Genomic DNA, 10415 nt, shown 5'->3' with positions numbered 1-10415 from the left:
ACTGCTACAGCAGACACTCAAAGATGGTATTATTTGCAGATAATTCATTTTCAAAAAATCTTTTAAAACCAATTACCGTATTTTTCGGACTATAGAGCGCACCATACTAGCACCTTAATTTTTTTTGGGGGGGGATGGAAGCTGCTCTCGGTTTTCCACAAGGACCCAGCAGAGGGCAGCAAAGTGCTGCGTCCTAATAAATCTGCTGTAAGGACGCAGCACTCCGTCTTGAAAGCCGAACCATGGTTTTGTTCACACCGAGCTTAAGTGCAGCGGCTCTATTTCCCTCCTGTAGTGCCAGATCGACAGCCCTCAACTTAAAAGCTGCATMTGAGTTTCAAAACATTTCTTCGTCGTGACTGCTGCTAGCATGTGCTTGTTCTAAATGAAAATTAGCACGTTCTTCTTTTGATTTACAATTTTGACTTCTGATAATTCACTTCCTGCTAGAGAGCCCCCTGGTGGTTGAAGAAAAATCCACAGAAAAGCTACACCGGGCTACAATCCGCATGGTTCAAAGCTTAGAAAAAAGTAGCATCTTATAGTCCAGAAACTACGGTACCGTAGATGAAATTGAATAATTTCCACGGCACACCTGACGATCACTCACGGCACACCAGTGTGCCGCGGAACAGTGGTTGAAAAACACTGATATAGAGGACGAGTTCTGGTTATTAATAATTTAGTTTCTTCCGCCATGTGGCACCGGTTGATGTGTGTTGATCCCACAGTTTCTCTTTTATCAAATGCTCAAAGGGTTCTGGTGGATTTTTTGGGGGGGGATAAACTTTATTGGATTCCTCAAAGTATTCTCTTTCTGCCGAGAGAAGAAGGTGGACAAGGCCTGGTCCATTTGGCCAGCAGAGGTGCTGCTTTTCGTTTTCAGTTCATTCAGAGACTGTTCATGGGACCTGCAGATCTGGTGTAGAGGAGAATATCATGCTGCATTCTTCTGAGATTTGGTGGCATGGGTCTGGATTTGCCTCTTTTTTTGATGGACTCCAGCAAACTGAACTCTTCTCTTCTTCCAGGTTTTTATAAGAGTGTTTTCTCTGTGTGAACTTTGCTGAGGAAGGAGAGGCCGCAGCAGGCCGAGTCTCTGCACTGGCTGCTCCAGGAACCGGTTCTGTTCAGGAGTTTGTTGGATTGTCCTGTTTGGGAAACAACAACCTGGTCGAGACTGCTCCACACTGCAAAAGTGTATTGCCTTGGGAGGGTGGTAGAGATGACTGGACCTTGACTGGATGATCCTGTGGAACTCGCTGCTTGATTGGGAATAAAATCTGTTAGAGTTGTTGGTCAGCTTTTGAGCTACTGGAAACACAAGTTAAGTGAACATCAACATTCCCTTTTAACTGATTATTATGAAGGTACTGTGTTACTGTGGTGGGATGCTGTTCCACCCTCCCCCACTCTGTGCACCGGGCACCGTTGATTGGTGGGCGGGGTGAACGCCTTTATAGTTGGGTAGACAGCTGCGAGGTGCATGCATCTTTGTTTCTCCCACTGTTGCTACGGTCGGTGGCTACATGTCGGCTTGTGGGTTTGGTCGACTTGTCTGCGATCGTAAGTGGCAGTTTTGCTATCCGTGGCTGGGATCATGGTTGGTTTTTGGGTGCTACACCTGTCGTGCATTTCTGCGGTGTTGCTCTGATGGCGTGCGGCTTCCATCTGGTCCTCACCTGCTGACCCGCTTCCTCCAGGGTTAGGCTGTGTTTCCACCCCGGGCAACTGATTGTGTTTGGAGCTGCAGCGCTTTGGACGCTCTGCTGTCTTGTCTTGTCTTCCCGTTGTTTGTTTGGGCCGCTCTCAACTAAACCAGTTGCGGATTGGGCAGGCTGTGTGGGCGGGGCGCTACTCCTCTGGCCCCATAGAAGGGCATTTGGAACTTAATGACGACAACAATTTGTTCCATTGTTTGAAGTATTTTCTTTTACCATTTTGTTGTGTTATTGTAGTACTAATTTGTTTTCTTTTTGTTTGATTTCTTATTTTCTTTTGCGTTGCATGGTTTCTTTTTGTTTTACTAATTTCTTTTGCATGTTTGGAATAATTGAACTTGTCTGTCCTTTTTCCTTTTGTATTCCTTTTGTTTCAGGGACCTGAAGACTTGTTTTTAAAATGAAATGTTTTAAAGAATTGTTTAATAAAATATTGTGCACTGATAAATCTGTGTTCGGGTGCATCTTGTCACTTTAAAAAAAAGATCTTCACCTGCTGGTCACATTACCAAATCACATGAACCCGTTTCCATCCATCAGACTTTTTCCTGGGATCAAGAACTGCTCTGGTCCTTTACTGGATTTGGTGGACAGTAAAGGAATTTCCCTAGAAGGAGCTTCTGGGAAAATGATCTATAGACTTATTGTAAAAACTCTTAATCAAAACAAACTGAATGGACGCAGTTACACACTGTGGAGAACTCATCTCTCCCTAACACCTGAAATCAAGCCTGAATGGAAATCGTTGTATAAGCCTCCTCTCATGAAAACACATGCAGATTTACAGTGGAGAATCCTTCATGGTATTGTAGTTAACTCATTTGTTTCTCTTATTAATCCTGCTGCAGGAGAAAGATGCCCATTTTGTGAACAGAGAAACAGTGTTTCATTGTTTTTCTGACTGTGTTCGTCTGTCAGCTCTTTTTGTGCTTTTGAGAATTATTTTCAACAGATATGGCAAAGTTTTTACTAAACTGATTTATTTGTGGTTTTAAATTCACACGCCAAAGAGAGTAAATGTCAGCTGATAAACTTTTTGCTAAGACAGGCTAAAATGGCCTGTTAGCAGAAAGAGGTGGAGGAAGAGTTGAATATTGACACTTTCTTTATTTGTTAAACTGGAGAAGTCTAGGCTATTGCTTGAATTAAATTTTTTATAAATCAGTTTTAGATTTAGAAACTTTTTGTCACACTTGGAGTTATGGGGAAGTAATTTGTAGTGTGGTAGAAGGAGAACTTATTTTTGGAAGGGTGTTAATGTAATGTATTGTGTGGAGTATGTTTTGTTGTTGTTTTTTCCTTTTATATAGTGTGTGATACTATGTTGATTATTTATTGAAAAATAAATGAACTATTAAAATCTCTCTCTCACACACTCATTCTGGCATTTAGCAAAAAAAAAAAAAATCAATAATCATAATTTACCTAAAACTTCTGGTTTCAACTATGAATGTTCTCTGATGTGGGAAATAATTTATGAGTCACTGCACACAAAAAATAGAATAAAATGAAAATATGTATTTGACTTTTAAACTGTATAAATAAATAATCTTATTGTAAACAGTGGTGATTATCACTGCATAAGTAGTAGTTGGCAGATACTTATTAAAAAATTTCCAACAATGAAAATTACATATCTTTAGAACAGAAGGAAATCAGATGGAAACTAGTTGAAAAATACAACCATTGAAACATCTAAGCAAATAATTCTGAACGAACAATTAAATAAAGAGCTTTTCAAGTCAGAAGGATTTTTAAATACTCTAAGCCAGTGGTCCCCAAACTACGGCCCGCGGGCCGGATTCGGCCCGCCTCCACATTTGGTCCGGCCCCCTGAACAATACCAGAGAGCATTTAGATTTTTTTTATTTTACCGTATTTTCCGGACTATAAGCCGCTACTTTTTTCCTAAGCTTTGAACCATGCAGCTTATAGCCCAGTGCGGCTTATATGTGGATTTTTCTTCAACCACTAGGGGGCTCTTTAGCAGGAAGTGAATCATTGGAAGTCAWAATTGGAAATAAAAGAAGAAAGCGGCCATTAAAACAGAATTAGGTTTTAATAAGGAATTGAAATTTGAGAATGTTGTTGATCAGTTAAATAGCATTGAGGGGGAAAAGAAGATTTTTCATTTTTTTAAAAAATACTGGGATCATTGAGAATTTGAGGTATAGATATTAGGATCCAGTATATGGCAGTAGTGCAACAATAACGGAAATAATGGATGCAAGCTGCCGTTGAAATCTAAAGAAGAAGAAGATTTTTATTTAGGACTTGCTAGTAGCAACACGAAGGACCAGCACTTTTACTGTTACAGTTACCGTTCAGAAACTACCGTAATCAGTTCAGTTAAATCTAAACTTGGCAACTTTTCTTTTTCAACCATAATACATGTGATATTCAATTGACCTGTTATTACTCAAATTTTGGGTGTCCGCCCCCCTCTGCTGCTGCATCGTTGTGGAAAACCTGGAGCCTCAGAGATATCTGTGGCTTATAGTCCGGAAAATATGGTATTTATTTCATAAATAGTGTTATTTCCTGGATTTTTTTTCTGCGAAGAACCCAGAGAGGGTTATTTGATTGTGCTTTCTGAAAAACAATGCATTTTTACATTTAGGCACTCCTGCAATCGTCACACTTTTTCTGTTACAAACTGACTCCGGCCCCCCACCAGAGAAGGGAAACGTTATGGGGCCCTCACAGGAAAAAGTTTGGGGACCCCTGCTCTAAGCTGAGTAGCACCTTCTTGATTTTGAAATCACTGGAAAGAAAAACACTTGGTGTCTCTGATAAATTGCTCAACAGGAGGCAGAGCCATAAAGCACAAAATCTTATTGAACAATCAGTCAGTTAATTTACCCTTGCCCGAGTCTTCTACTAAATTGGAATCCCCACAGTGGTGAAGTGAATTGGCAATTTGGGAAGAGAAGTGCTTTGAGGTACTCTACTTCAATTGAATCAGAGAGCAACATTTCTAGAAAGTGCTATGCAAAGAAAGGGCAGTACAAGCAGAGCACTGGGAGATTTTTCAAGAGGAAAGGCTTAAAAATAATGACATCTTTGGAGCAAGTGTGTTATGGCTGAGAGCTGTTCTAGCTTTGTAAAGCTGATTTAAAGAAATGCTATCTCAATTTAATTTTCCCTAAACAAACCTTAAAAAATGCTGCATTCAGTTTGCTTATTGTGTTTAGAAGATCAAACTGAGAAATATTTTAAGTTGCAGATTTATTATTCAGATATCTCATTTTGAACCCTGCAACCACAAACACATTTTTTTATTTTTAAAGGTCTAATTTTCACATAGCATAGCATAACTGAGGCTGCAGCACTGAAATGAATGTGCACAAATCATACTGCTCATTTCACTAAAGATGATCTGATTATGTTTTATTGAAAGTCATATCCATCGTATTCAACAAATGAACTGGCTATTATTAGATTCAGGTGGATGTAAATTGACTCGTTTTGAAATAGCACTATGAGAAGAAACTTATGACAATTGTTAGAGATTTTTTGGTATTATTTTGTTATTACTTTAGTTCATATTCAGTCTAATGTTCAACAATAGTTAAATCTAAAGATTATTCTGATTTTCAATTTAAAGTGTTCTCTTTCTTCTGTGTGTATAAACTGACCTGCAGGCCCCGTCTGCCTGTTTGTCTTCATGTGAAACAGTTAACTGTGTGTTTCCCAGACCTCAAATTACGTTTCCACAGGTGCCTTCTTATCAACCAGAATACTCCCTACCTTAGAAACTGCCTGTGTGCAGTAATATATTGTCTCTGCTGTTCTTCTTACATATCCTCCCTCTTTCTGCTTGATAATAAAAGACGAGCTGTAACCAAAGGTCTTTAGAACGCTCAGTGAACGGCATGGAGGAGCAGTTTGCTGAGTCTTCTCCTTTTTGCAAAAGCTTGGTCATAAAATTCATATACATTGTATGTGGTTTTTTTAATGAAGGTTCGAAAGAAAAACACCTATCATTTTTTGGTGCCGAAACCCGGGATCTCTCATACCGACCGGTGTCAGGCAGAGGAAGACACGCTGAATCCATGCATGGCCAGAAGTCATTTGGACCTGGAAAGAAAGACCCAGGAAGCAAAATTCTTTGCTGGGCCGGCGACGTAGGTCCGACTTTGTCTGCCAACGGCGGATTGACGAGATCCAACTGGACAACCTAAAAACTACAGAAACGTAGGTGAATTTTAAAATGGCTATTTTAGAGGTTTGAGTTCCCTTGTAAGACGTCGCTCTGCTAAAACTCTGAGGTCTGAGAATCCTTGTAAGATGTCGCTCTGCTAAAACTCTGTTTGTTGATGTGTGTGCATGAAGGAGTGAATGGTGCTTCTCTCTTTGAGAGTAAAACTCTGTCTTTGGAATTAGAATCCAAAGTGAAGAACCGCTTGGAAGCTAGGCTCCAAGTCGAAGCCTGTTCTTCAGAAGGCACTGAGCGATGACCTATGGCACGTTCTCTGAGAGAGCACATAATACAAAAATTTTCAAGCTAGAATTACAGGTTACTAACATAATGGGTGGTTTTGTTTTTGTTTTGTTTTTAGCATTCCTACACATTTAAAGAAAAACCAGTAGCAAGAGGTCTCACTGAAATAAAAACATGGAACAACCTTTTTACATGCTAAGTTGAATTATGACTTTCCTGAAGGAGGAAAAGCTGGAAAATAAAATTAAATAATAAAATTCTCCTCAGAGAACAATGTATTGTGTCGTAATGAGATTATAACAAAACTTGGTGAAATGATCCTTTGGCTGTCTATATGGAGGGGTCAGCGGTCAGAGTAAGGTACCGACCTGGACATTATCTAGCCTCATGTCTCTCTTAGGCCTTGAGAGGAGGGCTGACCGCTGACTTCAGTCTGCAGCACTGAGATCAACAAATTTAGAGAAATCCATTGTTCTCTGGTGAGACGTGACTCCGACAAAGTTAACATAAACTTCCATTCTACATTTTAAAGGTTAATATTGTACAGGATAAAAGAGACTACAGCTTTTAACATGTTTCATGTTTATATGTGTTTGAATAAAGAAATGATTTATGACTCTTTAAAAATGTTGGGTAATAAGCGGCTAAAAAACTACAATGAAAAGAAAGAAAAGTTATATGGAAAATGTTTGTGTAAAAAGAGAAAAAAAACACAGAAAGACAAACAAACAAACAAAAACCTAATTGACTCTTATTTGCTTCTTTCCTTTTCCTCTGTCTGAGCCTCGCTGCGGTGCGTCTGACCTCTGACCTCAGCTCAGACCTCTCCTGCCGATCAGATGACGTCCCTCCTTCTTCACCAGCCAATGACAGTTGATAAAGAAGTGAAAAAGGACACAACGATTTCTACCAACTGGGCACTGAAAGCACTAAAATGTCCGCTGATCCTAATCCCTGGACATCCGGGAACTGCCATGCAGCAGAACTACTGTATGGAGTCCTGTTGGACGTTAGGACTGGAACTATATCTCCGTGTTTGGCTGCAACTGAACTTTTACAACCCTCGCTGGTTTACTCTTTGGCATCAGCGTAGAGAAGGAAAATAATGTGCTTTAAAGAAAAAGAAAGCAAACTGAACTGCTGCCGCTTGTTTCATTGGTGGACTACGGGACGGTCTGGACAACTTATAAATAATCCAACACAAGAGCCAGTTGGACTGACAGGGAGCTGGAGGAGAGACGGAGGGAGGACCAGCTGCAGCGACGCCAGCAGCAGGAGGGGGAAGCGAGAAGTGAGACAGAAAGGAGAAATGCGAGATAAGTTATACACACACCGCTGTGATAGAGAATGTACTCACTAATCTTGCTTGCATATAGGAATTATCTATCTAGAAAAGAACATTTTGAAGGTTTTTAGGTAGGGCCAGTGATCCTCTTAGGGCCCACGAGCATTAGGTTGGAAACTGTGAAGGAAAAAACTGTAATGACTAAAAGTTAAGAAAAAAAAACTTATAGCGTGATACGGCTAAATTACACCAACTAAAAATCATTACAGATTGAAAGCTAATAATGATTTGCAAATGTTTTATTTCATTTAAAATAAATACTAGTTTGGAACTAAATTAAACATCTCTAAGTGAAAATAATTGATATTGCAGTGTTGAAATATTATGAAGTATTTCTTTGCATCTAACTGAAACATTTAATTTAGAGTTGAATTCTATAAATAATCTACAAATTGATTGAAATTGGTTTTGTGTTTGTGTATTTTATATTGGGATGAATGAAAATTATTATGAGAAGAGAGAAATTTTACTACAAAATTGAGTAACGGATGAAATTATTGACCATTTAATTAACAATATAAAAAACTTAAATTGTTAACTTGTCTGAAATGCGAGGTTAAGTGAAAGTCTGAGACTTTAAGCAACCTGGGAGATGTAGATGGCTACTAAAAACTGATGATTGTGAGTAAAAACAACATTTTCTAGATTTCAGTCTAAAACATTTTATTCTAGATTTGATTGATAGTCAATAAATTCAAAAAGAAAAATCTTGAATTAGAGGATTTGAGATTTGGTTTAAATTAAAGATGGTAATTTTTATTTTAGAGAAAAAAATAGAAATGTTCAAAGCTGCTGAATTTAACAAAAGCTAAATAAAATAAATGAAAAGTAAACCTGTAATTAAAAGACTTGTTTGCTAAAATATCTTCTAAAAGCAATAAAACTGTGAGTTCACCTGAATTAACTATTAATCCTCACAAAGACTTTATTTGAAGCAAAGGTGATTGTGACACATGGGCAATGCCATGTGTAAAAAGGGGGGAAAATGGAAAATGGTGAGGTAATACTATATAACTACTAAAAAATTCTTACATAAATTTTTTTGTTATGAACTTTTGAATTAACAAATACTGTTAGATGATGATTGATGCTTTTTCTAAATGGGTTGAAATAATTCCAGCAAAGCATGTTTTTGAAATAATTCATGCGAGAGCTTATAGATAGACTCTGTTTGCTGCAGACTTACAGAAAGCAGATGAAGAGCAAACATTAGCAGATTATATGATCAGAAGGAAGTGGTGTACTCAAGGGTGTACAGAAAATGGATGGATGGATAATTAAATAAAATATTAGTAGCTAATGCAGTGTATGCAGAGCGTTACAAGAATAAGGAACGGCTCTCAGTGACGCTCCAGACCTATCTTCTTAGTAAAAAGCTATTCAGAAGAATGGGATCGTTCAGAGCAGATTGTGCATTTGGCAGAATGTGGATCATTCTGCAATATGTGAATGTCACATATTGCAGACTTTGGTCACAGTGTTGTCCCATATATGCAACATGCAAGTCAACACGTCCGCATAATAATTCAGCGCAGTGAGTGACGACGATTTTTCATTGCAGATGCAAGAAGACATAACAGGCCCAGAACAAGAAGACATGACATAATGTCTCAAAAGAAAAGGTGGATCTGAGATCATCGTTCGGAGCACGAACAATGACGGTAAAGGATAAAGGAAGACTGTGACATGAGAGTGACCTTTGAGCATTTCTAGGATGCTTAAAAGTCAGCTGCAAAAGAGAAGTGGGTTTTTCCTTCCGTTAGGTCTGTACTGTCACAAAGATGGATCAACGATGCCTTGGATCTACGCGGAGGAGACCTCTGAGCTGAGGGGCTGCAGCAGAGCACCTGAGCAAGAGGAAATTCCCCAAGAGCCAACACCACAGCTTTGGATTAAGACTCACTCTGCCATCCTAAAGGTTGGCCATGGACCTCCACTCATCCTGGGAACCGGGTCCCCCTCCCTCTACCTGGACCGATCCCATACCAACGGACCATGCTGGAGCCTGTGGTTCAGTTGTCCGTCTGACAAAATGTTCTCCAAGGCAGTGATAGAGATTAGGATGAGAGATGTTGGATTGAAGTTGATTTTATTATATATTGTCTTTGATTTAATGTTTGCATCTATTTTCTGCTACTATATTTTTTATTTTAAACTATGTAGTAGGTGGATGGTGTCTGCAAAAGCCCTTGTAAAGGAGAAGAACTCAATAGTTTATACAAATAGTTTAAAACAATTTAAGGAATTCTAAGGTAATACATTAATACTAAAGTAATACATTATGGCAACTAAGTATGAATATTCAAATAAATAATCATGCAAATATCAATACATTTAATTAAAAATAATTTGTATTTACTTTCCAACTCAACTGAAATTGAGTTTTTGTCAATACAGTCAGATAAAATAAGAATGTAAAGAAATCAGGCATTATTGGGATGCATCAGAAGTTCCGAGGACCCCACGACCACTTCCTGTTTCTTTCTTTGCTAAAAGAGGTAGGCAACTCTGATTAGCTTGTTATTCTTTAGTTTTTCTCCCATTTTATTCCTAAGTTTTTTGTCACAACCATATTGTGTCAACACCACACCTGAGATTTTACAAAATTCTGATAAAACTTTGTAAAATAAATGCTTAATTTTGGTTTATTGTAAAGATTTCAAGGAACTGATAAGCTACAATATGGCCTCTTTCAGATTAGCATCATATAAATTGAGGTAGTTTGGCATTTTTTCAACACGGTCAGTTTTTAACCTGAGTATTTTCTTCCTCAGTGATGTTTACAAATCTCACTCAAGTGGGCAGTTAATACATTTTAATGTATTTTCACATACATAGCATTACTTCACATGCATCAAGTATTTCTTTTTAAATATGTTTCTGTTTATTTTCAGAAACGTATAGT

The 10415-nt window shown here is 38.3% G+C and overlaps 1 protein-coding gene across 5 annotated transcripts in view; it reads right to left on the bottom strand.

Moving 5' to 3' along the window:
* LOC103478802 (glutamate receptor, ionotropic, kainate 2) overlaps positions 1–10415 on the bottom strand; it is a 561179-nt gene that overhangs the window by 190529 nt on the left and 360235 nt on the right. The window lies entirely within an intron of this gene.

Source organism: Poecilia reticulata, linkage group LG16, assembly GCF_000633615.1.
Source record: "Poecilia reticulata strain Guanapo linkage group LG16, Guppy_female_1.0+MT, whole genome shotgun sequence".
NCBI lineage: Eukaryota > Metazoa > Chordata > Actinopteri > Cyprinodontiformes > Poeciliidae > Poecilia > Poecilia reticulata.
The sequence above is the reverse complement of the archived record's forward strand: the minus strand, read 5'-3'. Positions and strand labels throughout refer to the sequence as shown.